At 41.4% G+C, this 27,262-nt stretch overlaps 1 long non-coding RNA gene across 1 annotated transcript in view; it reads right to left on the reverse strand.

Moving 5' to 3' along the window:
• LOC130705035 (uncharacterized) overlaps positions 1–24,710 on the reverse strand; it is a 232,149-nt gene extending 207,439 nt beyond the window's left edge. Inside the window, exon 1 of the long non-coding RNA XR_009005663.1 lies at positions 24,531–24,710. This is a non-coding gene — a long non-coding RNA (uncharacterized LOC130705035). The remainder of the gene's footprint in view (positions 1–24,530) is intronic.
• Positions 24,711–27,262: the final 2,552 nt, after the last annotated feature.

Here is a 27,262-nt window from a genome sequence, read left to right on the forward strand (position 1 = left end):
TTTTTTGTATATATTTTATACTTTAGTAGGCACATTTTTTAATGACCTGTGAAAGCCACTTTTATGCAAAGCTACAAGTTCTCTTTAGATTCCACATTATAAAATCTTCAAATATAGTAGTTCCCTTTATCTTTAGGGGATACGTTCCAAGGCTCCCAATAGATGCTTCAAACTGCAGATAGTATACATAGGGTTTGGCACTATATATTTTTCCTACGTATACACACTTATAATAAAGTTTAATTTATAAATTAGACACAGTAAGAGCTTAACAACAATGATAAGATGGACAATTACAAACATATACTATAATAAAAGTTAGTTGAATGTGGTCTCTCTCTCAAAATACCTTACTGTACAAACTTAAGGCCTTTTCCACCTTAACTAAGCATTTATCACTCACTGTGGCTGTAACTTTGGCAGTCTGAGGTGCAACAGCAAAGCCAGCATGAATTGCTTTTTCCTTCTCCACAATTTCACAAATAGAAGATTGGTTCTTACCTTGATCTTAGCAACCTCAGCATACAACCGTTTTCTCTTTTCTTATTGAGAGCTTTCACCTTTTCACTTAAAGGAAGCACTTCACAGCTTCTCCTTGGCATATCCGAATTGCCAGTGTCACCACTCTTGTGCTTCGGGGCCATTATTAAGTAAAATCAGGGTTACTTGAATACAAGCACTGTGATACCAGGACAGTCGATCTGATAACCAAGATGGCTACTAACTAATGGCAGGATATGCTGGGCAAAGGGATGAATCACATCTGGAAAGGATGGAGCGAGATGGCATGAGATTTCATCACGTTACTCAGAACAGCAGGCAATTTAAAACTTATGTTTCTTGAATTTTCCATTTAATATTTTTGGACTGCAGTTGACTGTAATTGAAACAGTGGAAAGCAAACCTTCAGATAAGTGGGGACTACTGCATTAGCATCCTGGGCATGAACTTATCTCCTTGACCTGAGGTGTCCTATATGGTAGCCACTAGCCACATGTGGCTATTGAGCACTTCAAATATTATGACTAGTGTAACTGAGAAAATACATTTAAATTTTTAATTTAATTTAATTTTATTTTAAAAACTGATATTTGACAGTTATTAGAAAAAAAATTGTTTGGAATAACTTGGGAACGTGAATTTACTTTTCAACTGTAAATTTTTAGAATCCAAACAAAGTATTTCTAATAAAAAAATTAGCGTCTGGGGCTTCCCTGGTGGCACAGTGGTTAAGAATCCGCCTGCCAATGCAGGGGACACAGGTTCGAGCCCTGGTCTGGGAAGATCCCACATGTGGCGGAGCAACTAAGCCCGTGCGCCACAACTACTGGGCCTGCGCTCTAGAGCTTGCGAGCCACAACTACTGAGCCCGTGTGCCATAACTGCTGAAGCCTGCGTGCCTAGAGCTCGTGCTCCGCAACAAGAGAAGCCACGGCAAGGAGAAGCCCGCGCATGGCAACAAAGAGTAGCCCCCGCTCACCGCAACTAGAGAAAGCCCATGCACGGCAATGAAGACCCAACACAGCCAAATAAATAAATTAATTAATTTTTTAAAAAATCAGCGTCTGAATTGACAGCTACTGTAAGTTTAAGTATACAACAGATTTTGAAGAGTTCAGTCTGGAATAAGGAATGTAAAAATCTCAATAATTTTATATTGATTACATGTTGAAATATTTTAGATATAATGGGTTCTATAATACATTATTAAACTTAATTGCACCTGTTTTTTAATGTGTCTACTGGAAGATTTTTAATTATACAATGGCTTGCATTGTCTTGGTGAGGGACAGAACTGACCTAGATGAAACAGACGTGGGACAAACATGAGAGGGAGGACCTCTTGCTAGTCTTTGCTCATAAAATGCATCAGCCTAATTAAAGATTAAAAGTCCATTAAAAAAAGTCAATAAATATTGCTCAATTTGCATTTAATACAGAGGTCAAATTTTTCTCAATGAGTCACTACTAAAATTTTCTTAATGTAAAAAAAAAAAACTTTTATGCATTTTCCAACCTGCCATGTAGTGTTTGCTCTCATTCCAAACATATCAATGCCTCCCTAGCTAGACAGCAAGCTCCTTGAGATGCGAGACCAAGTCTTTTATCTCTATGCGCCATTAATGCTGCTTTTCTGAACAAGTAGTAGGCACTCAATAAATCCTTGTTGCTTAATTTCCAGAAGCCCTCTGTGTAAAAACTGAAGAGCAGCCATTCAGTGAAAAGTGTTTTGAGAAGCTGGGCTTTTTCATTCTTTGTTGCTGCTACACTGACTGAAAATGGAAATATCAGTGTTTGCTGTTCTTGTCCAGAAATTTATCAATTGCTGCTTTGGATTCTAGTGAACTACAAAGCTTGTATTGAAATCAAAGCCAAAGTATAAAAGTAGGTAATTGGAAATAAAGGAGACCAAGGACATTTTTGTTTCATGAAGAATTTTCTCAGGGCTGACTTCCAAGACTGGGATTTTTCAATATGTTTACATATGCTGAAAAAGCAGCAGAATTCTATAATATTCAAGAAGGTTAAATGTGGTCCATTGAATTTCACCTCAAAATAAAAACAAACATTTTTAACAGTACACACTAGCCTACAAGTGGCAGACTTCCTTGAGAGATGGTTAGCTCCCAATTGACGAAAGTATTCACATAGACACTGAGCGGTATTGCATTAGAAATATCAAGGGAGCAAGAGAGCAAACAAGATGAGCTCTAAGGCCCCTTTGAACACTTGGTTGTATCATTCATGCTGAACTTATTTGCCCAGTGGGACTTTCTAGAGACAGATCTTCTATGTCCCAATGTGTTATAGTAACATGTAACATCACTGAAACTAGATATTCTGAGAATAAGTCCCTGAATCAGTTAGAAGTAGGATGGGAAATGCTTTTAACAAAGCAGCCAGAATCACATCACACACCATTGTGCTAGGAGGGAGCACAGGCCCCTGAAACTGTGTTCCACGGCCAGCATGTGGTAGGCATTTAAGAAACACTAATCACCTTCCAAATGGGCATGATGCTGGCATTCATCCCTTCTCTTTGGACCCAGAGGGTATTTCCTTTTTATCTTCCAGGTCTTACATTGGAAAATAAAGCTCTGTTCACCCTCCTAACAGCTGCAAGAAAGGAGTTGGGGAGTTCGCAAAGTTACTATGAGGATTCCTTTGTTATGATGCCTCCATGATAATGTTTTGTCTGTTTTTTTTCTTAAGTTGGAGTTATCTTTTTCTTCTAGATTATAAATTCTGTTCTGGATTGTACATTCCTCAGAATAAGAAAATGTCTTTTTCACCTCTGTATTCCTCACATGATCTTTAATACCAAAATTCAACCAAAGCAAGATGCCATCAATGTTCACTTAAGTTAATACAAACACCTACATCATATGCCATCCTTTTTACTCTGACAGCCAAACTTATGTGTAATCTTGTTAGAAACTTAGCCAATGTTTTTGACTTAATGTAGTATTGGATTATGATTGCCTAAAGCTGAATGACGACCGTAACTCAGAAAACCATTTCAGCTTCCCAAAGGTATCACTGCAGATTGGGCTTGTATTTTTCTCCCACTGAGGTATAGTTGTCTAATTGCAGACAGTGTTTTTCATATGGAGTTGCTTTTTGGTAACAAGGCGGTGTCTGATCTTCTCAGAAGTTTCTGCAAGTGGCCATCCAAGGCAGTAAGGCAGTCGGTGAAGTTTCTCACCACAGTACAAGAGCACGTGCTCATGTGTACAAGTGCACATGCCATCTACACACTTTGAAAGGGGCAGGGACAGACTCCAAGCTGTCGAAACTACTATGGCTCAACAACTTGAAGCAGACAGCTGGAGTAAGCCCAGCCCAGGACTTTACTAACCAAATTGTTGATGGATATTCTCCACTAGATTGATCCAAATATCAACAAACCTATGAAAAGCAGTGGGTCTCAACTTTCGTTTTAGTAGCACCTGGAATACTTTTAAAAATCCCAGTGTTCAGAGTTGGAAGGAGTGTGATATGATGGGGGTAGACACAGTGAAAGAAGACTGTGTGCTGGTGGGAAAGAGAAGTGAGCAGCTGCTTTGAGTGGGAAATTGTGGGCTGAATGAGCAACGTTTGCAGTGTTTTGAAGAAACTTTACTATGATATATGGACTATGAAAGCACTAGCAAAGGTCTACACTTTCGGCTTCCTGTTTAAAATATTTACAAGTTAATTCTTCATATTTACCTCTCCTTGTTCCTAAAATAAAACTCTGTTCCAGAAATGGGATAAATGCAGACACCCATGAGGATAAAGAGAACAGGAAACAGCAGACAAAGATAGCAGTTTCAGAACTTGGAAACACATGGAGATGGGGCATCTGCCTTGGTGAATCGTAAAGAGCAGAAAGCAAACTGTATGTGGGGAACCAAGCCAAGAAGCAAGAGCATTTATGATACAGAGCCCCAAAAGTCTCAGAAACTGGAGATTCTAGAAACCTCTGAAGTATGGTAGATGCCAGGAAGATGAGAAGGGTTGAAAGTCACCAAGGGGAGACGACTTCAATTTCTTTGCCTTACTATCTCCTTTTCAGAGGAGAATGTGTTTAGCTCCAATTTTCACTGAGGGCAGAGCCCTCTGGGAGTTCTAACTACATACAAGGGTCTCTGATCTGAACTACAAAATGTTCCCAAGCATGGGGCTCTGTCAACTGTCCTTGAGTCTCCATGAAATCAAAGGCCTAAAATCATCAGGGATTAGCAATTGCTCTAGCACTTGCTTACCTCTCTAGATTCACAGTATTGCTTCAGTTTAGTCTCTGGTTATTTTCTCTATGTTCCTGGCAGCTTAGCCATTCATTTTAAAAAGTGTGTGGGGGGTGTGTGTATACGCATCCAATATTTTACATTTTATTTTGGTGTACTTAACAGGACGTTTTTTTCTAGATAAGTATCTGGAAATATGGTCATTGGTTAACTCTATCATTCTTTATAGCTTTTGAATGTCCTAAATATTTCCTAATAATTTAAGATAGACCTCTAGAACACCTCTCCCACACTGTCAGACAACCAACCATCCCTCTACCACCACACAGAAGACTGGGAATTTACTCTCCTGGAGAGGTTAAACATGGGACAAAAGGCACAGGTAAGGAAAGAGGTGATCTTCCAAAAGGTAACAGGGATTAGGTGACTGCATGGTGAAGTCCTAAGTGCCTTCACCATATGTGCTTACAGAATACTGGCAACTAGCCAGTTCCTCCAAGCCTGCATTGGAGGAACCATCTGTAAAGTGACCAGCCCAAAAGAAAAGACCAATGATGCTGACATTTGAGGATCCCCAACAAAATAGCAAGTCTCTGCTTGATAAACCTATACTAAAGCCAACCTCTCAAATAACCCCATCCAGTACATATGCACCACTGCTTCTAGAGCAGACAATCTTAAATGTGAAACAACCACTAAGATGTTTAAGAAAACCCTCCGCATGACAGACATATTAAAATACACAAATAAGTCTAAGAGACAAAGCATGAAACAGAAGAAAATTTGCCCTAACGTACTCAGAATTAAATATGCAAAAAAGAAAATTCTGTCTCCATAAAGCAAGAAGAGGAGGCTATAAAAAGGAATATCATTGTGGTACATATATACAATGGAATATTAGCCATAAAAAGGAATGAAATAATGTCATTTGCAGCAACATGGATGGATCTGGAGACTATCGTCCTAAGTGAATAAGTCAGACAGAGAAAGACAAGTATCATATGGCATCACTTATATGTGGAATCTAAAAAAAAAAAAGATACAAATGAACTTATTTACAAAACAGAAACAGACACAGACTTAGAGAATGAATTTATGGTTAACGGGGGGAAGGGTCGGGGGAGGGATAGATTGGGAGTTTGGGATTGACATGTACACACTGCTATATGTGAAATAGATAACCAACAAGGAACTACTGTATAGCACAGGGAACTCTGCTCAATCTTCTATAATAACCTAAACGGGAAGAGATTTGAAAAGGAATAGATACATGTATATGTATAACTGAATCACTTTGCTGTATACCTGAAACTAACACAACCTTGTGAATCAACTATACTCCAATATAAAATAAAAATTTAAAAATAAATAAATAAGGCGGTTAAGGAGAGAGGGAGGACAGAAGAAAGTGAAAATTAGCTACTCTTCTCAGCCTTCAGAACATACAAATAGATACTGTATAATGTTGCTAAAAATCAGGAAAAACGGGCATATGTATATATATCTACATCAATATCTTTATACATAGATAAAAATAACTACTAAAATAACTAATAGTCAAAATGCGTGTATATAGCTAGTTATCCATCTGTACCTATATCTTTTTGTCATATGGGCAAATAAATATTTATTTGGAGGAACAAAAAAAAAAGGAACATTGGATCAAAAAGTAGTTCATAACTTTTGAGGTAAAGAGTAGATTCTAAGATCTTTTAGAGAGGGAAGAACAGTCACATGAAAATCAGTAATCAAACTTATCAGATTTCTCAATCACAATGTAAGAAGCTAGAATGTATAATGACAATGTAGAAGGCAATGCTTTCTACGGTGCAATGCTTTCAAGGTCTTTGGGAACAAGATGCACACTAGATTTCTATATGCAGCTAAACCATTAATTGACCGTAGAGGAAGGACAAGAAATGTTTTCAGATATGCTAGATCTCAAATAATCTACTTCCCAAGAACTCTTTCTCTGGAAATTAATGCAAGATATGATACCAAAATGAAGGCACAATCCAAGAAGGAAGAAAGACAGAGGATCCAGAAGACAGACGTTCTACCCACAGAGTAGTGAACAGAATTTCCAGGCCCACGGAGAAGAAAAAATTCCAGGATGCTTACCATGCAGCAGCCCATATTTAAACACAGCAACAGAGAGCACCAGAAGGAAAACATGACACTGCGTGTGTTTGAACATATGGAGATGAGATCTATACTTCTGGTGCCAAGTTTGGCATAAATTATTGACAGATACATTAAAAATTCAGCAAAAAATTTTAAAATGAAGCAACTGTTAACTTCAGTCGAAACAAAGCTTAATCATTGCAGGAGCTACATGACTCAGCTCTGAATAATAAGGTAAACACTGAATACTGATTTAACCAAAATGATGATATAACTATATAAGGGGCAGGGAAATGTGTGTGCGGTGGTGGGTAGAGCCCAGTTCAGCAAACTCTCACTTTTTTGTAGTAATTTATCAATGGATACTAAGATTGAAATATCAGTAGATACCAGTAAATATCTGGTGCTGATATCAACAGAAATATGCTATATTAGAATTCAAGAGATAAATTCCAGGAGATATACTCCTCCAAAATTTCACAGTGATTGTTTCTGAAGAATCACATTCTGGAAATTGAGGGACGTGTGGAGGATAAGGGACTATTGATTTCATGAGGTCTTATAGGACTATTTTTGTTTCTCAACTATATATATGCAATGATTTTTTTAACCCTAAAATTTAACTTTTTAAGTGAAAAACATATAACACTATTCAACAGTTTTGAAATCACACGTGCATCTCATTTGAAAGTGACTCACCGTTGGGCTCTTTGCAGTCCCAGCTTCACTGAGTTTACCCTGAACATACCTTAGGTCCCTGGTGCTGGATGAGATCTTTTCCTGACTCACTTATTGGACCCTCACAACAACCATATAAGAAAGTTCATTGAATTTCCCTTTTCAGATAAGGAAATAGAAAGTCTGAAACAGAATAAAAACTAATCTTCTAGCATCGCCTGGAGCTAAGAGTGATTTGGTGACACAGTTCTGGCCAAGGATGTATAAGCAAAAGTCTGCAGGTGCTTCATCTTCCCTCTACGAGGAATGTGGGTTTACTACAGCCTTCCTGTGGCCAAGGAGCCACACACAGAGAACAAAGGCTAGAAAAAGCCTGGACCACTGATCTTCTTAGTAAGCCATCAAGCCATTCAGGACTATCTACCCCCAGACTTCTTGTTATATGAGGAAAATAAAAAAGTGTTTAAAATGACTTAAGCCACCCTAGTAAGATTTACTATTGGACATATCTGTACACCACTCAGCTGATACAGGCTCCAAAGCCTCTTGTCTTTCCCAGATCCTGTTGCCTCTCAGACTCCCAATTAAAGCTGTAAAACAGAAGTAGCGCATAGCTCCAAGCACACATTTCCCCCCTTGGATGTTCTCACACCTCTCTCTGAAGGATCATGAAGGTGGAAATCTCTAGAGAAAGCGTTGATAGATGGCAATGTCACAGAAGCAGCCAACTTCCTGAGACATGAGTAATAATTTCTCTGGCTTAGTGGGCTAATCAAAAGAAACCTTCCTTTTGAAGCCCGTGGATGGGATCACCTAAGATGGCAGAATGGCCTAGGACAGTTGGAGCCCAGAACAAAGCAGGAATTGCACTGGACTTATTTGGCTTTTTCTTCCCTTTTTTTCATTTTGAATGTTAACTTATTTTGGTATAGTAACAATATTAAAGAGCAAGGGGGGGTGGATCACATACATACCCCAGCCCTACCTCAAATCTTTCCATTTTTGAGTTTTGAGTTCATTTAGAGTCTGTGTATTCACGTATTCTTCCTTTTCATAGCTGTAATCATATATATAAAAATTTGCTTTGTCTCTTACTTAGCATTAACACAACAAACCATGTAAGTTTTTCCATGCACAGTCGCCATAATTTTCATTTTAATAACATTCTTTTAACAAATAACTACTACGTGATAGGCACTAATGTGGAAGCTACAGATTGAATAATAATTCCATAAAGTAGATATATCATGGTTTACTTGCCCCTTCTACTGAGGATGGACATTTAGTTCATTTCCATTTTTTCCTTTTATAGATAAAAGATGCAGCAGTGATCATATTCATAAGTCTAACTTTTGGCTTCTGATAATTATTTCCAATTTTGAGCAGTGAGATTACTCAAAGGGTAGGCATATCTTAAGGCTCTTAAGATATAGTACCATAAATATTTTCAATGTGGACCTTTACCAGAGTTGCACTGTGCGTCCTTCTTTAGGTCAATGTCTTCTGAATCAAAATCTCAAATGGGTTTCTTAGGTTAGAAGAGCCCAAGTTACATGTCCTTGCTCTAGTAGCAAGGAAGGTCAGGGAAGAAGAGAATGTCTATTTTCTACCTTGGGACATCAAGATATAAGGGGAAAATTTCCCAATAGAGATATGTGTTTAAGGTGTACTAGCAGCAAAAACTCATGCTATCTTTTAGTATGAGTGAATTGACTGGGTCAGTTATCCCAGCTGACCCTACAATATGGCTTCATCTTTTATCACTCAACTGAAACTATTCTTGCTAAGGTCCTACTTGACCTTATATCCACCAAATCTACCGGTCGATCATTTGCCGTTTCTCGTTAAGTGCCGTTACTTTGCTAATTCCTCCTGCTCTTTGAAACTTAATGCTTTGGTTTTCATGATACTATACCCCGCTGGTTCTCTTCCTTTGCATCAGACAGTTCCTTTTTGGTCTTATTTCTGGTCTTCCTCCACTGATCTCCAAGTATTCGTATTGCCCAAGGTTTCACACGTAAGTATCTCTCTTCCCAACTGGAGACGATGCTCTCAATATCAATCTCCCTCACACATTTAACTGCCACCTTGTATCAGTCAGCTTTTGGATAGGAAAAAAGACACCCTTTATATATGTCAATATAAAGGGCTTAAAATACAGAGGACAACGAATCTTGAAAGAGCGAAGGGTGGCAAAGGTCAAAGAAGGCACCAAATATGTTCTCTGTGGTCATTTTGATGCTGTTGACCTGAGTGGGTAGTTCTAGAGAGCTCTCCTGGTGACTACTTTGAGCCTCACATCTGCCCCTGCATTTACCTGCCATTGGCTCTGGAAAATAATGTGATCTCCGGGGAGTCTCATATCTGTGCATTACACGTTCCAGAGCAAGAAAGAGTATCTGGTCACAGAATCCCCAGAAAAGTTGAGATTCACTGTGATTAGACTCTTTTAGGTAATATGTTCACCTCCAAACTAATCCCCAGCTCCACAGGTGATGCAAGGCACTTAGTCAATGCTCTTCGGCACACTCCATCCTCTTCACTCCAATGTGATTGGTTTAGCCCGAATCACATGCTCTACCCCAATGGCACCACAAGTAGAATCAGCTTCCTCACAACCACATAGATCCCAGTTGAAACCCAAGCCTCTTGGAAAAGTGGGAAGAAGGAAGTGAGGAATCCTCAGATGTCCAGTATCCAACCCTACTTCCACTGCCTTCATTTTCTCCTGCAAAACCATAGTAGTCTCATCATGACCAGTAACTCTTTCTCTAATCCATTTTCCTCTCTACAGCCCAAGCCATTTATATAAAACATGTAAATCTGCCCACAGCACTCCTTGCTGAAAACCTTTAATGGCTGCCCTTCACCTAATTCTATACAAAGTCTCTGTGATTTGGTCTCATGGACCTCAAGCTCATCTCTCTCTAATCCTGGCCTTATAGTTTACGCTCCAGTAGCTTCCAATCACAACGTCCCTGGCACAGTGCCTGACATGCATTGCGTGCTCCACCAATGGTTATTAAGCAAATGAACGAGTCAATGAGATGAAGAGGAGATAATTTATTTACATCCCAAAGTAAAACTAAACCTAAGGTAGACTTCTGGTTCTTTTGTATTTCACATCCCTCTCATTCTGTGTGGGGCTCAGTGAACAGCAGGTGTTCAAAGCTGCTTGTTAGCTAGCGAAATTAGCACATTCATTTTAATATCCAGGAAAGAACTCCACTGAATTTTGATTCCTAGCAATTTTAAATGATTTTCTGGGTGTTATAATTACTGGCCCATTGTAGGATAAAAAGTGGATGAAAGAATTCATTAGCTCATTAAAATACAATGAAAGGAACATAATAAAAACATTTAGGCAACTTCTGAATCACAGAAAATGAATAATCAGAGGTGCAAAACAAACCCTCAGCCAGTTAGTCGGCTACAGCAGGCCCACACTTCCTGCTTTCTCAAAACACTGTCAACTGGCTGGTTCAAAACCCTCCCTTCTACCCCCTCCTCCAAAGAGGACTTGCTTTAATGAGTTTTATTCTTAGCCCAGAGACCAGAAGTAGGGGCAGCATAAACCTTGGCAGGGAAGCCCTCTGAAAACCTGAGGAGGGGAAATTGGCATTTCCCACTGCTGCCCCTGCTTTTAGTAGTTTGTTTTTAACCCAAATGTACCTGCCACTGTGCTCAGTGTTTACACACATCCCACTTAATGCTCACAAATGAGGCAAATATCATTACCCTTCTTTAATCAATGACACTAATGTTGAGTAATATGCCCCTGCTTTTCATCGCTATGCAAACCCGAATAGTTAGAGGACTCTGGCCAGGACTCAGCCTGCCCCACCCAGCCCCGCGCCATCAGATAGGGCAGCAAGCTCTCCACATATTTGTTGGGTGGCTGATGTCTATTCCTGGCCTCTTCCCCTCCCAGCTTCTCAAAACTTTTACCATCACCCCTCTTGCTGTTCCTTCATTCTTTTACTCCCTCGCATGTCTCCCCACTGCCCATCACTTCCCACCCATCACCAAATGTCCTTGTTCTTCCCAGTAACATATGAAATCTCTGGATAGCAATACCTGGCGATCTGATGGCACAGAAGGAATAGCAGTTTCTCACGTGAAGATGCTAAGAAAATATATAATATAAATCACAGGATTATAAGCCTCTGGTAGAAATACCCAAGGGGTGAAATACCATTGGCATTTGGTCTGGGACCAGGAAATGGGAACAAGTCCAATTTCTACTTCAAAAAACCTTTTTTGAGGGCATCTCATATGAGACACTATGCCAGACGCTTTCATATTCACTGTGTAATATAATTCCACTAGGAAGCCATGTATCTCATCTGGCTTATTTACTGTCACATCCTCTGTAGAGCCATAAACTGGAATTTTGACACCCAGGACAAATTTCACAAGATAGCCTATTAAATCAATTTTGTGAACCAGGCCTTGCTTATAAGTGAACGTTAATAAAATGCTTTATCTTCTCATTTAGGTTAATTATTCTTGCCACGGAGAAACTAAGTTCTTGTTCATGAGGGTACCTAATAAACTTTTTAAATGTAAAATCATTTTAAAATATTATGGAAAAATTATATGCCCTCTGGTATTGATGCCCAAATATAGTTCTGAATCTCGAGACACATAACAGTGCCTGGCACATGACAAAGATGGCCTTTATCTCCTCTGCTTGACTAAACTTTAAACAGGTTTTTTCCTGACTCTAGGCCCTTGACCTCCCTTTCCTTAGAGCATTTACTTTAGAAAACTTGCAATTGTCAATTCTCCTTCTGCCTCGTTGAGATGAAAATCTTCTCCCAGCCTTTGCCAGTTTTTACAACTCAAGGATGTCTTTCTCAAGAACCCGGGAGCCATCCCTTTAAAATGTAATCATTGAAGGATATAGCACCCCCGTCTCCCAGTCTCTGTAGGATGGCAGGAGCCTATGTTAGTCTGGGTTCTGCAGAGAAGCAGAAGGACACAATCCAGCCCATAGAAGATGTAGAAACATCTTTCACACTCTCCTCCTTGACGCGGTCCCAAAGCCTTCAACACTGAAGAGAGTAGGTGGATACCAAGAGTGGAATCTGAAGCCAAGTTCTATCGACCATCTAAAAGGCCCAAGACAGAATGGCAGCTGTCTGAATTTCTGCCTGAACTCTTGAAAAAAAAAAAAAAAAAAAAAAAGTCTGAAGAAATAACAGGGCTAATATCATAGACGTTCAGTGAAGACAGGCAGAGACAGCAGAAAGAAAAATCTATCAAGGTGAAACGTGAGCAATACTCTATTCTTCCAGAAGAACTGAATAAATGCAGACTGGCCAAGAGAACTGCCCATCCAGGGAGGGGTCACTCTGCACCCTCAGCTCCAAGTACCCCTATGACTCCTGCTTCTCTACTTTGTGGCCCCTCCCATACTACACAGCGCCCGTTATATACTGCTAACTCCTCCATCTGAAAAAGGGCAAGGAAAGGAGAGAGGAGATGAGAGGGATGATAAAATTCAAGCCCATCATGACAGTTCTGGGCATGGACCTAAATTGGCTTTCACCACTTTCCGTTACCAGGACAAAGATAAAAGATAGGAGAAAGGGGTTTTCTTCCTGGTACCCCTCAGATCTCCTGCTTGGTGGAGTCCCAGAACAGACCCGTATTACCCATTTTTTGTAGGTTTCTTGGCAACACAAGCCTCTTGCCCAGTTAAGTCTTCTTGGGGCTCCAGTAGCCATGGTGGGGGGGGTGTCAGTTTCTCTAGGAATCATCTAATTGTTTGGCATCCCAGCTCCTGGGCCTTCCCCTCCCTATTCTGGTGGCTTAGCATCATGGAAATGTTGGCTCCATCCATAGTTTTTTGTTTTTTGTTTTTTTAACTAAGGGTATATGCATGTAATTTTAAAAATTCAAACATCCCCCCAAACCCTCCTAGATCTCCTCCCCAGAAATAACCACTGTTCCTTGTGCATCTGTGCACAGAAGCTTTATACTTTAAAGCACTTAATAATCAATACAAATGACTGCATACTACATACTGTGAAAATAAACAGAAACCTCAATTAAAATAGAGTTGGAAGGGCAGAAAGGAAGTTTTCACATCCTATGATGCTAGGAAAGCCCAACAGGAAGACAGCCCAACAGGGGGCCAGGCAAGCCCCCTCTTCTTGCCTGGCAAGAGTTCAGCCTATGAGGCAATGTCACAACTCAGCCAATGAAAAGCCACCATACTTGGAACTCTCGGTTCCTACACTGAACCCTTCATTTACTTGAGCCTTCCCAACTTCCTTTTCTCCTCCTGAAGAGAGTTCTCTCCTTGTTGTGTGGGGGACTGACACATGACTGGCCATGGTTGCAGACTCCAAACTGCAATTCTTTGCTGATCTTGAATAAACCCATTTTTGCTTAAGTAATTGGCAGTCTGTTTTAGGTCAACAATACAGTGATACAGCAATCTGTGCCCATGGCCAGTGGATATATGTAGACACACATGACCGTCTGTTTCAGAGTTGTTATAATCTGTTTTGCTATTATGAGTAGATCTCACCAGGGTGAATTACATTCAAGTTACAAGCTATGAATCAACCTGACATTTTCACAGTGCTAGACAAATATGTTATCATTTGTTGTTTGCTTTTATTAATAGAATTAAAATTTTATTTCAGTTTCCATAAAGAGTTCTACACAAAAATGAATGGGCTTACACTGCCAGCTCTCATATGATGCCACTTAAGTTAGTTTCCACTGTCATAATTCTTCTAGCTGTTTTTCACAGTCCTCCCAATCCAAGCCACGTGGCTGAATCAAGCAGTTTATAAAAGGTAGTATTTTTTTACTGTGTGTAGTAAACGAAGAAGAAAGTGGTACCAACTTCCCATGTTCACCAAAACCCCACCCCTGCCCCCAGGAAAGAGTTTCTGTATAGCCAGGACATTCTCTTCCTTAGAATATATTTGGCTGGTGACAAATGCATCTCTCGTGACTCTTCCTGAAACTTGACTCAGTTTTCCCCTCCCCCAACAAGACCCCTGTTTGAGAAGGGGAATCAGAAAAGAATCAAGACTCAGAGCAAGAGAACAGGACACCTGAGTTCAACAGGGTCTCCTTTCCTATGGAGGTTAGCTCCAAAGCCCATGCACAGGGTAAAAATTGCATATAGACAAATTATCCTTGAAAAATCCCTTGGAAAGGCACTACACCTTGTTGATACATAACCTCTTAATAAATCCAAGAGAACAAAATCACTGATTCTTCAGTTGAGCTCCAGTTGAAGCCATTGGTTTGTGTGTGGAGGCCATTTTCATGAGGAATGCAAATCGCTAACCACTAAAATCATCCTTGATGCAGTAGTATGCTCATGCTAGAAGAGGCACTTGGGAATGAGGGAAAAGAAGATTCACATTCTTTCACAGTGGGCTTACACTCACTCCCATTCATTCTTTCTCCCAGGCTTGGACTCACTGAGTGCAATAGGCCACAATCACCAGCACTATGAAATTATATTTCTCCTGAATTCTACTTTTACCATCTTACATATTGCTTACCGAGTTTAGTTGAATGCCTAAGGGTTACCAGCATAAAAGATACAACTGAATTCCATAAAAACTAACAGCCCCAGACTTGTGAATATGGCTCAGAAATTTTATAGTGCCCTCTCTGTACACTGCATTATTGCCCAAAGACCTCAAGTCTCCCTCCCCCGAGATTACAGTATAAGAGACAAGCACTTGCTTCTCATTGGCTTTCAATGTTCCACTGATTAAAGTGGAGGCCTAATTATTGATATTACTAGCTGAAGAGCTATATCTTCTTTCACAAGAAATTCACTAATTCTAAGAACCAACATTTTATGACCAGGTCATGTTAACTAGTACAAAGTTATTTCTACTTTATTGTGAATTTCTAATTAAAATAAATTCAGTTCATTCTTTACTTTTTTCCCAAGACAAAATCGTATTTGAATAATATTCTGAAGGGCAACTGCTTTCGTTTCTTCTCCTCCTAATGTGAGGTAATCACAAAGAGAATCTTAAGAAATCTCCTCTACAGGTGCAAAAGGGATCTTGTGGTCATGGGAATTCTCTATCAAGAGAAAATGTTTGCAAAGTACATTCTATTCTCTGCTAGACCTGATAACTATCAGTAAATCTCACTTAGCCTAATAACTTAAGCAGAAAATTCAGCACAAACTGTGCTCTGTGACAGTATGTCTCCAAATTTGTCGTTTGGAACACTATGTCTATGGAATTTTTTTTAAGTAGCAGAACAAGCAACTTGGGGAAACATTTTTGTTTTTAAAGAGTTTCATTTACTGAAGGACTTCTCAGAGCCTTTAGTGTGCTAATATTCATGGTATGTCTCCGAGAGGTGGACTTAACATCCTCTGCTTCCCATTTATGGTCACAGAACTCTTTTCACAGAATATCTCATAGGACTAGCATGCTATGTAGCATATTTTGGGAAATATTGCTCTACAGAATATATTGAGGATAAGCCAAGATAGGAATGGTCCAGAGACAACGGAATTGTTCGGAAGTACAAGTATCAACAACTACTATCTTTCCAAGTCCATTTACAGAATTGGGCCCTGCCTCTTGGGTCTACATGAGAGAGCAGTAAATGTTTGTGGGAAGTCAAGAGCCACATCAGATAGGGCTAGTTAATGAAGAGGACTTGCCAGGGAAAGATGACTTGCCAGGGGAAAGATAGCAGAAACCAAAGTTCAAAAGCCAAAAAGTTCTAGAAAAAAGAAAGGTAGAGAAGCAAGATTAGAGGTAGAATGGAACTGAAAACAGGAAAATAAAAGGCAAGATATGATACGAATAGGAGAAGAGGAGCAGCTCTGGAATTTCACATTCTCTTAGCATCCACCAGGCACTCATTACCAAGTAGACTAGCATATTTTGCTGGGCTAGGGACCCTCTATCTAGGTCTATGTTACCCTTCATAGAGTCCAGACAAGCCTCCTCCCAATTTCTTTACGGCCCTAACTGGTTGACCACAGCTTCACCCAAGGATAGATCTTCCTAAAATCTTACCTTGTCCAAGTTACCGACTAATCCAATCTCAAAGCTGACTGTATATGCACAGATTATATATATACAGAATGGTATATGCAGATTATAATAGGTGTCACTCTAAGATTCAGCATGCCAATGATAAGAAGTATGATTCCAGGCTGCTTCCCAAGTCCTGTTTTGCCAGTCAGAACAAGGAATAAAGTCCCAGGTATGACCTCCCATATTGATGGACCGCCCATATTGATGGACCTCAAACCATCCTCAACCATCCAGCCCCTGCCTTTGGCTCAGTCAAGGCCCTTGCCTTATCCTTATACCCAAGTTTCAACTCATTCATCCCCCACCACCACAAGGACTCCTATTTTCCTTTGGCCCAGAGCCTTAACTTTGGTCCCTCAAACTCTGTTAAGTACCATTTACCTGAAAAAAGTTCAGCTAATAGTCCATCATGGATTCATTATTGCTATGGCCTTCTCACCTAGTAGAATTTGACTATTTCATCTTGGAGGGTCGTTTCACTGCATCTCTGCCTCTCGCTAAACCAGCCCCTTACACCTACCTGTGACTTGCTCACTTGAGTGAGAGCCCCAGGGCTTAAAAGTGGTCTGCTTTCTTCCTTCTGCCGTCTTCTCCTGCAATGTTGTTTTCCAAGAGGAGTTGTCTAGCCTTCTATATCGGTGCTAATATGCTAGAGTGTTTCATTAGTCTAAGTTCATTGGCATCACTTTCATGTTGGGACTCTCAATATTTATTCCAGAATAACTGTGGTATCACCACTCTCTTTTCAAGGTCCACACAGGGGGGGTTTCATAACCTGCATGACACATCTGGTATCTCCATGTCTGAGATCAAGGACTTCCATTTTAGCATTTACAATTAGCTAGCAAGGCTCTTCTGGAAGAAATGGAACCTCAGTGTTCCATTATTGTCTGGTCACTACACCTAATTGACACTCAAAAAGAGGAAAAAAAAAAAAAAAAAAAGACATTCACATGTTTTGGTCTCTTCCAGATCCTTAATTCAATGGAAAAATACACAGAATCGGCAACTCTCTCTCTGAGCCTGCCTGTATGTCTATCCACACCTACCCTTTTTCCTCCTAATAAACAGTTTGTTTCACTACTTTCCATCTCTATGTGGAAATTCATTTCTACACAGCTGACAGGCCAGGGCCTTGTCACTGGTCCCTGGCAGTCTAGTGGTTGGGATTCAACGCTCTCACTGCCGCGGCCTGACAGTCTCTGGCCGAGAACCGAAATCCTGCTTCAACCCACTGCAGGCCGAGGTCACCCGAGATCAAAACAAAAACTCCTATGTATCCTGGCTCCTCCTTTACCTCTTCAGAACAGTTCCTTAGAGCCCTCTGAGAGACTGTCTCCCAGGCTGTCATCCTCAGTAAGATCACCAAATAAAACATAACTCACAAAAAAAAAAACCCAGAATCAATAATATTCCACAGCTGATTAAAAGTCTTTCATAATAGGACACAAATCGATTATCAAGATGCTACATTTTTAGTGTGGTATTAGCACAAAAACAGACATATAGATCAATGGAACAGAATAGAGAACCCGGAAATAAATCTGCCATCTACAGTCGATTAATCTTCAACAAAGAAGGCAAGAATACACAATGGAGAAAAGACAGTCTCTTCAGCAAGTGGTGTTGGGAAAGTTGGACAGCCACATGCTAATCAACGCAATTAGAACACATCCTCACACCATATACAAAAATAAACTCAAAAGGGCTTAAAGACCTAATTATAAGACAAGACACCATAAAACTAGAAGAGAACATAGGCAAAACATAAATCGTAGCAGTATTTTCTTAGATCAGTCTCCCAAGGCAAAAGAAATAAAATCAAAAATAAACAATGGGACCTAATCAAACTTAAAAGCAAAGGAAACCATCAACAAAATGAAAAAACAATCTATGGAGTGGGAGAAAATATTTGCAAAGTGTGACCAAAAAGGGGTTAATATTCAAAATATTTAAACAGCTCACACAAGTCAATCTCAAAAATATAAATAGAAACAATCCAATCAAAAAATGAGCAAAAGACCTAAATAGACATTTCTCCAAAGATGACATACAAATGGCCAACAGCCTCATGAAAATATGTTCAACATCGCTAATTATTAGAGAAACGCAAATCAAAACTACAATGAGGTATCACTTCACATCTGTCAGAATGGCCATCATCAAAAAGTCTACAAACAATAAATGTTGGAGAGGGTGTGGAGAAAAGGGAACCCTCCTACGCTGTTGGTGGGAATGTAAATTGGTGCAGCCACTATGGAGAACATTACAGAGGTTTGCTGGGCTGCACCCCGCAGGCCTACGAGGCCTGTGCTTGCCCAGCTTCAAGACTGAACAAACAGCCCTGAGTCAGCAACAGAGACATCAATGGTTTAATGAATGGGGGAGCTTACACGTCTGAAGCAAGGTCCTGGAGCGACACCCCACCACCTTGTGCGGCGGACAGCAGGCAGGACGTAGCAGTAGTCTTCACTCGTGGGGGTAAGTGGCGGGGATTACCAGTTATAGGTAACTGATGTCAGGTGGGCTTATTAGTTTTCAGGCAAAACCAGCAGAGGGGCACGCCCCTCACGGCCCCTTTGATAAGAACAGTCACCAGCTGGGGCCTGGGGCAAGTACCTAGGAAGGTGAGTCAGGTGGGTAAGATACAAGAGAAGCAGGCACTAGTTGGGCAGGGGATGTACAGAGAGCAAGAGAACAGCCATCTTGAGTGGCCTGACCATACACTCCACTACTACATACCCTGCACAACCCTTACAATCTTGGTCCACCTCTCTTCTGCAATATCCCTGGGGTCAGGTATGTAGAGGGGCAGTGCGACCAGATACCACAGATACAATACAGACGGCAGCAGCCAAGGAGCAGCAAGAGTAAGATACCTAGGATGCTCAGGACAGCCATTTGCCAGGATGTGGGCACATTCTGGAGCCAAGTGCTTACCGAGTCAACGGAAAGGGAGTCAGCAGCAGTGCCCTGTGCAGTTATTGATATAAGGAAGGTAAGGCCAACCCTGGTTTTCACAAGCGCAGAGCCATCCCCATGGGGAAGGGAATGCTTGACCTTAAAAGAAACAGTCCGGTAGCCTAGCCAAGAATCAGCAGTCACAGTACAGATCTGTCACCCCATGTTATGTTGAGTGCCATTAGGGGTGGACCCATTAGGTCTTTCCAGAACAAAAAGCAGTTTAATCCCACTAGTTGGACCGTGTGTCCAGAAGCCAGCCTATTGCATTCCACATAGCACAGCCCAGGGGTGCTCATGGGCAGTCAGTTGTTCAGTAACGTTAACCAACAGGGGTCCTCCTGACGTATTGCCATACAGTACCAGAAGATGGTCTTTTCCTCCACTGTCAGTAGTCCCCACCTAGTCACATTAGCCAGGTCGATTTTTCATGGAAGTCCAGAGGAGGACAATGGCATCTCCCTGTAGACCCAGCAATTAGACTCATTTCACAGTGAGACCGGTGTTGCTGCTCAGCCCTCAGATTTCCTCCCCCAGACTAGGGACAAAATGTAAAACATCTAATAGGCACAACACAGGGGAGATCATGACCATTAAGCACAATACAAGCAGTAACCACATTCTGAGATAATACCACACCCACCTGTGGTTTTTGTCCTAGCCTGCAATACAGAAGACTCAACTTTTCAATAATACAAGAATGTGTCTAAATCACGTATACAGGGACTTACCTGGTGGCGCAGTGGTTGAGAATCCGCCTGCCAATGCAGGGAACAGGGGTTCGATTCCTGGTCCAGGAAGATCCCACATGCCACGGAGCAACTAAGCCCACAAGCCACAACTACTGAGCCCGCCGACCTCAACTACCGAAGCCCACGTGCCTAGAGCCCGTGCTCCCCAACAACAGAAGCCGCTGCAATGAGAAGCCCGCGCACCGCAATGAGGAGTAGCCCCAACTCACCGCGACTAGAGAAGGCCCACGTGCAGCAACAAAGACCCAATGCAGCCAAAAATAAAATAAAAAATAAAAAAAATAAAATCACGTTTACAATGGCCACCTAGTTTTACCTTGGATGTCTGAACCACAGCTACTCCATTTTGACTTTCAAATGCATTCCCTTCCTCAATGGCCAAAGCAGAGTTACAATGCTTGTCTGAAAGACCACAAAATGGGCTGCTCTGGTCAGTAAAATTTAAGTTAAACCATGTATATAAGCCAGAATGACTTCCCTATACCTCAGTAGGTATAGATTTTCCCATCATTTCCCCCTTTGATTGTAAATCTTTCAGTGGAAAGCATTGATTATCAAAATATCCGTCCCTAGATGCTGGGGTGCTGGCTCCTACCCCAGATTCAGATCATGTCCCTCGGTGCTAGGCCTCCTTTATATTGGCCTAGTCATTCCCACTGGGGGAAAACTAATCAGATCTCGTGAACAAGCTCTGAAGTATGTTAATGGGGAAACACTTTATAGGCTATACATTTTATCACTTATACCCAACTGTCACACAAGCATTGTACATATGATTTTAGTAGCAGACTTAAAGCAAGCAGTGTCACACTTCATGAGTAGCTCTTATACTCTGACAATTTCACTAGAATTTCACTAATTTTCTTTCTATCCGGAACATTGGGGCAAAAGTATAGCTAACTCAACAACTGTCATAAATAGACCTCAATTAACAGAACTAGAATTTAACATCCATTGAAACATAATATTGTTCCCTCTAAAATTACCCTCACCTCCACCAAACACAGCCAATCAAAACTAATTTGTTTGCAAAATAAGTCTGGTCAATTGACCACACAGGCTTCTCCAAACTGGTTGAAGGGGAACTCTTCACGAGTCTCAGACTGAATTCCCAAAAGGCCTCTCAAGGCCAGGAAAGCCATGCCAAAGGCCTGTTATCAGGCTCCGCCTTGGTGGATTTTTCTCTTCTAGAGGTCCCCAAAATATTGAGATTCCTGCACATGACAGGAGACAGTCTTTTCCATTCCCCTGATAAGGCTGCTCAGAACCCGAGAGTCTTCAATTTCTGGGGGGGACCAGGCAGAGACAAAAAGGAAAATGCTTCAGTTCTACCCACAGATGTAGTTTACCAAATTGCTATAAAACAAATCATAACCAACTTGAGGGGAAGGGCTTCCCTATATCTGGGAAACACAGATCAAAACCAGTACCATTCCAGACAAAACCCATAAAAATTATAACCATATTTACCAGTTCACTCAGTAACCAATCCTTTTGTTAACTTTTTATGAAGCCATTGGGTCTTCCATTAAGATTCTTTAAGTTCTTACCCAGTTCGGCAGTATAATCTGAAATTTTTCAGAGACCTGTTATCAACAGGTCCTTCTGAGGCAGGAGATCGATGGGCCACAGGATGAGCAGCTAGAGTTTGTCCCCTGCGGACAAATACTCCAAGATGAAATTAACAGGAGAATAATAGAAGACACTGAGCCCTGCCCAGATAAAAGATAGAGACCACATATTTCTCATTCTTGAGGTCAAGGAGACCTTCCCACCTATATATGCACAGAAAAGCTCCTTGGAGGTCCAAAGGGGAGTGATGTCAACCTACCCATAGGCCTCTTCGCTGGAATCCATCTTGGCTAAGAGATGTGCGCACACACACGGGAGGATCCTGAGATATACCAAATATGGACTCAGAACCAGGCAAAGCAAGATGATTGGCCAAAGGAAACCTGAAAGAAATGCCCCACGTAAGTGATATAAACTACCACGAGGGCGCAACTCTCTCTGAGTCCACCCGTGTGTCTATCCACACGTACTCTTTTTCCTCCTAATAAACGCTTTACTTGTTTCACTACTTTCCGTCTTTGTAGGAATTTATTTCTGCCTAACTTCAGTCTCTGGCCAGGAACCAAAATGCTGCTTCAAGCCAGTGCAGGCTGAGGCCACTGGAGATCACTTCCTATGAATCTTCCTTAAGATGAAGCATTTTTGCAAAAGCATCAGAATAAAACAATAACTGTCTATAAAAGACAAAAGACTTAAAAAGACATGGTTAAGCACCTGATTATGATGTTATTGATAAAGAAACTTGGTTACAATAACTAGAATTATGACTGATCATAATTTTAACCCTTAAAAGCCTTAATCTCTGACAAAAACCAAAAAGCAAGTAATTGTGCATTTCCTGATTGGAAAACTTATGCTTTAGTCTTCCTCTCCTATGAAGGCAAGGGTAGGTAAACTTAGACCCTCCCAGTAATTAGCATTCCAATATTTTAACCTATTTGAAATGACCCAGATAGTCAATGAATTCTCTTCATTTCACCTAGTTTAGTTACCAAAATCTGGAAAGACTATTTTAGATAGACATTCCCAAAACATAATCATTTGCTCTATAGTTTACCTAAAAGCTTTTTCTCCTTTGCTCTTAGAGATCACATGTTCCACAGAGCTCAGATTATTTACATCTCAAAGGCACAACAGAAGTAACAATTCCTTCTGGAGAGCTAGCTTAACCAATTGCAAAAGGCTCACTTTGATACAATAGCAGAGCCATGAGAGGCCACTGGTCTCCAGATCTCTCGGCAGTCCCCCTTCAGCAAGGACGGCCACCACAGGGCCCTACATACTAGTAGACAGCCAACTCGGGATTTCCCCGTAATTTTCGGGATCACCCCTGGAACTTTTGGGTCCCAAGTGTTAGTGGACGACCACCTCAGGATTACACCCACAACTTTTGGGCCCGACATGCTAGTGGACGGCCCCTGCAGCTTTCCATTCCCCATCCTGTATTTGCCGACATCTCGGTGCTCATGGGAGTTTTCTCAGTCTCCTGGCTGCTCTGTCAATTGTTCGGTTGCACCCCACAGGCCTACAAGGCCTGTGCTTGCCCAGCTTCAAGACCAAAGAAAGAGCCCGGAGTCAGCAACAGAGACATCAGTGGTGTAATGGAGTGGGGAGCTTACATGTCTGAAGCAAGGTCCTGGAGTGACACCCCACTGTGTGTATCAGACTGCAGTGGAGGGCAGGACACGGCAGCAATCTTCGCTGGGGGTTGGCGGGGTTGAGGTTACCAGTTATAGGGGAATTGATGTCAGGTGGGCTCATTAGTTACCAAAGAAACCAGCAGAGGGGCACGCCCCTCACGGCCCCTTTGATAAGAACAATCACCAGCTGGGGCCTGGGGCAAGTACGTAGGAAGGTGAGTCAGGTGAGTAAGATATAGGAGAAGCAGGCACTGGTTGGGCAGGGGGTGTACTGAGAGCAAGAGAACAGCCACCTTGAGTGGCCTGACCATAGAAAGTTCCTTAAAAAACTAAAAATAGAACTACCATATGATCCAGCAAGTCCACTCTTGGGTATATATCCAGAAAAAATGAAAACACTAATTCAAAAAGACACATGCACCCCAATGTTCCTAGCAGCATTATTTACAATAGCCAAGACATAGAAACAACCCAAGTGCCTATCAACAGACAATTGGCTTAAGATGTGGTGTATATATACACAAGGGAATATTACTCAGCCATAAAAAAGAATGAATAATGCCATTTTCAGCAACATGGATGGACCTAGAGATTATCATACTAAATGAAGTCAGACAAAGACAAATATCATGGTATTACTTACATGTGGAATCTAAAGTATGATGTAAATGAACTTAATTACAAAACCGAAAGACTCATAGACACAGAAAACAAGCTTATAGTTACCAAAGGGGACAGAGAAGGAGCAGAAGGATAAATTAGGAGTATGGCATTAACAGATACAAACTACTATATATAAAATAGATAAGCAACAAGGATTTATTGTACAGCACAGGGAACTATATTCCATATCTTGTAATAACCTATAATGGAAAGCCTGAAAAAATTGTATATATATACACACATATATAACTGAATCACTTGCGGTACACTTGAAATTTACACAATATTGCAAATCAACTATACTTCAACTTTTTTGAAAAAAGGTTAAAAAAGAAATGCTGCTGTTTTGCCACTTACTTTAGATAATGTACCTGTTGGACTGCACCCTGTAGGCCTGCAAGCCTTGTAGCTGCCCAGCTGAGAGACCGAAGAGCCCACCGCAGAGACACCAACAGAGGCATCAACTGTTTCTTGGACAGGGGATTTTACACGTCCAAAACAAAGGTCCTGGAGAGATACCCCACCGTGGACGGCAAACGGCAGGCAGGAAGTGGCAGCACTACGCTAGGGAGAGGTTGGCTACCATTTATAGGGGGAACTGACGTCAGGTTGGCTCATCAGTTACCAGGGAAACCAGCGGCTGGGGCAGTGGGCAAGCACGTAGGCAGTTACTGATTAAGCCGTATAATTAAGAGGACTGGCTACTCATGTGAGTGAAGCCTGGACTGGTCGAGCAGGGCAAGTTCAGAGAGCAGGAAAATGGCCATCTTGAATGGCCTGACCACACAGTACCTAACCTTTCAGAGCCTGTTTTTTTTCTTATTAAATGGAGACAACAGCTATCTCATAAAGTTTGCAAAGGATTCAAACAGATAAGGCATACAAAGTATTTGTCACAGTGCCTTACTCATGAGGAACATTTATTAAGCTCTACTGATTCTATTATTATGGAGAACACTAACTTTACATTTGTGGATTTGCGGAGTTCATGATTTGAAATAATCACTTAAATTTCAAAGAAAATAAGAAGAAAAATTCACAGTAATAGAAGGCTCACGTGTCTCTGCTCAACAAAGCCACGTTTAAAAGTGATTATCTACATCACCTGACCCACTAACCCTCTACTCCAAACATCTTCCTGAAACACAATAATAATGAAAGCAAAAAAGCAAACCAGAAAGTGAGATATGTTTAGCAATGTACCGTAAATTGAAAAGGAAGGAAGAAAGGATTAAAGTACAGGGGAAACATTACACAGAGGCTTGCTATGAAGCAGTAACTAAGCTGGCTTGAAGAAGTCTCTGGCCAGACTAAAGGCAAATTCCATTAAAAATTGCAAAACATGAGTCACAAGTATAAGGATGCTCTCTAAATATTTTGGCCATGGTGGAACAAGAAAAATAGAGCATTTAAGAGAAATTACAGAGTTGCAATGCTGTGTTGGAGTCAAAACTTACTACCAATAAAGTCCCGTTGTTTTTGCTCATATAGCATGTTCCCAGAGGCAGTTAAGGGACTGCTGCTGTCAGAGCAATCAAAAGTTAGTATCCATCTTCCCTTGCAAACACCCCATTTGCCCTAATGGGTTTTCCCCAGCCTTTTCCATACCACACCTAAGAATAAATCCTGAAAGCAAAGAGGAGATGATAGGCACCCTGGCCTCACAGATTCTCAGTCTTCCACTCCCGGGGTGGAGCCAGCCGCCACTACAGAGAAAAGACTGAAGGCACCAGGGTGTCAACATCACTCTCGCCACAGCTGGTACCCACCAAGCTGGGGCAAAAAGCACCCGCAGCCAGGGGTCCTGACAGTATGTCACAGACCTTCTCTCTCCCCTTTCCTCCCACTGTTTCAACTTATGTGTTGGGTTAGGCAAAAATTTTGAAAATGAAGACAGAGGCTGAGGGAAAAAGAACAAATCTAGTACCTTGCACCTGGGGTCCAGGTGTGCCCTCCACCACCACTGGAGAGCTGAAGGGGGTCTGCTTAAATAGTAATCTTTTCAACAGTTTCTATCAGCCTTGCATACTTTAGGTTTTGTTGCTCTGAAGCAAAGACCCTATTCACTGTCCGGTGGTAAAATGTCTGTGTTTGGGTCTGTGCAATTCCCCAAAGCTGGACTTGAGCACCTCTTAAAATGCAGTGAACAGTTCCTCGAAATTCCCTAGAGATGTTGTTGCTGGTTTCCTGTTCTGATGGCTGTCCTTTAATGCCAGTCCTAATGAGCCCAGGCCTGAATGTTGCCAGCTGCCCCTGATAAACACGCCAGCCTCTGGGCTGCCGTGCACAACCCCACAAGAATAATCTTTGCAACCTGTACCTTCGGGGGACTCTCTTCACACACACTCCCAGGCTCCTCGGCTGACTCTTCTCACCTCCTACCTTCCAGCTCCCACTATTGTCTTCAGTTATGGAGATCACCTTTCTGGCCACACCTCCTTGCCCTTCCGACCGCTGTCATGATACCTGCCATCCCCCTGCCTGTGGTTAGCTCCTACCTCCCTGCCTCTACTTCTCCATCAAACCACAATCCTACTACCTGCAGAGCTTTGCCTGGGACTCATCTTTAATCACAGGTGAGCTTCCTCTTTTCTGTACCTTGGACTGCAGCCTAAGAGCCTCAGAGCTCTAAGACGGCTCGGGGAGACCACGCATTTTCTCCAGTGGTTCTCAAAGTGCGCTTGTAAACACCTGTAACAGAATCATCTGGGAACCGGTTAAATGCAGATTCCTGCACCTCACCCCAGACCTACTACATCAAAATCTTTAGGAAATAAGCCCCCAAATATACTTTTTAAACATTTCCCCCAGGTCATATGCCCATTCAGTATGAGACCCATAGACTTCTCCAACCTACTCATTTGATAAATAATGACTTCCATTCACTGAGCACGGACTGACTGCCAGGCACTTTACATGCTGTAACTTATTTAATCCTCACAATGTCCTTATGAGATGAGGGCTATTCTTTACTATTATCGTCTCTAGTTTACAGATAAGGAAGCCGAGTCTCCTTCTCAAAGTTAATTAATTCACCTAAGATCATACTGGAAGTGGCAGAGACAGGACTCACACCCCAGTATGACTCA

This window comes from Balaenoptera acutorostrata, chromosome 16 (assembly GCF_949987535.1).
Source record: "Balaenoptera acutorostrata chromosome 16, mBalAcu1.1, whole genome shotgun sequence".
Classification (NCBI taxonomy): Eukaryota; Metazoa; Chordata; class Mammalia; order Artiodactyla; family Balaenopteridae; genus Balaenoptera; species Balaenoptera acutorostrata.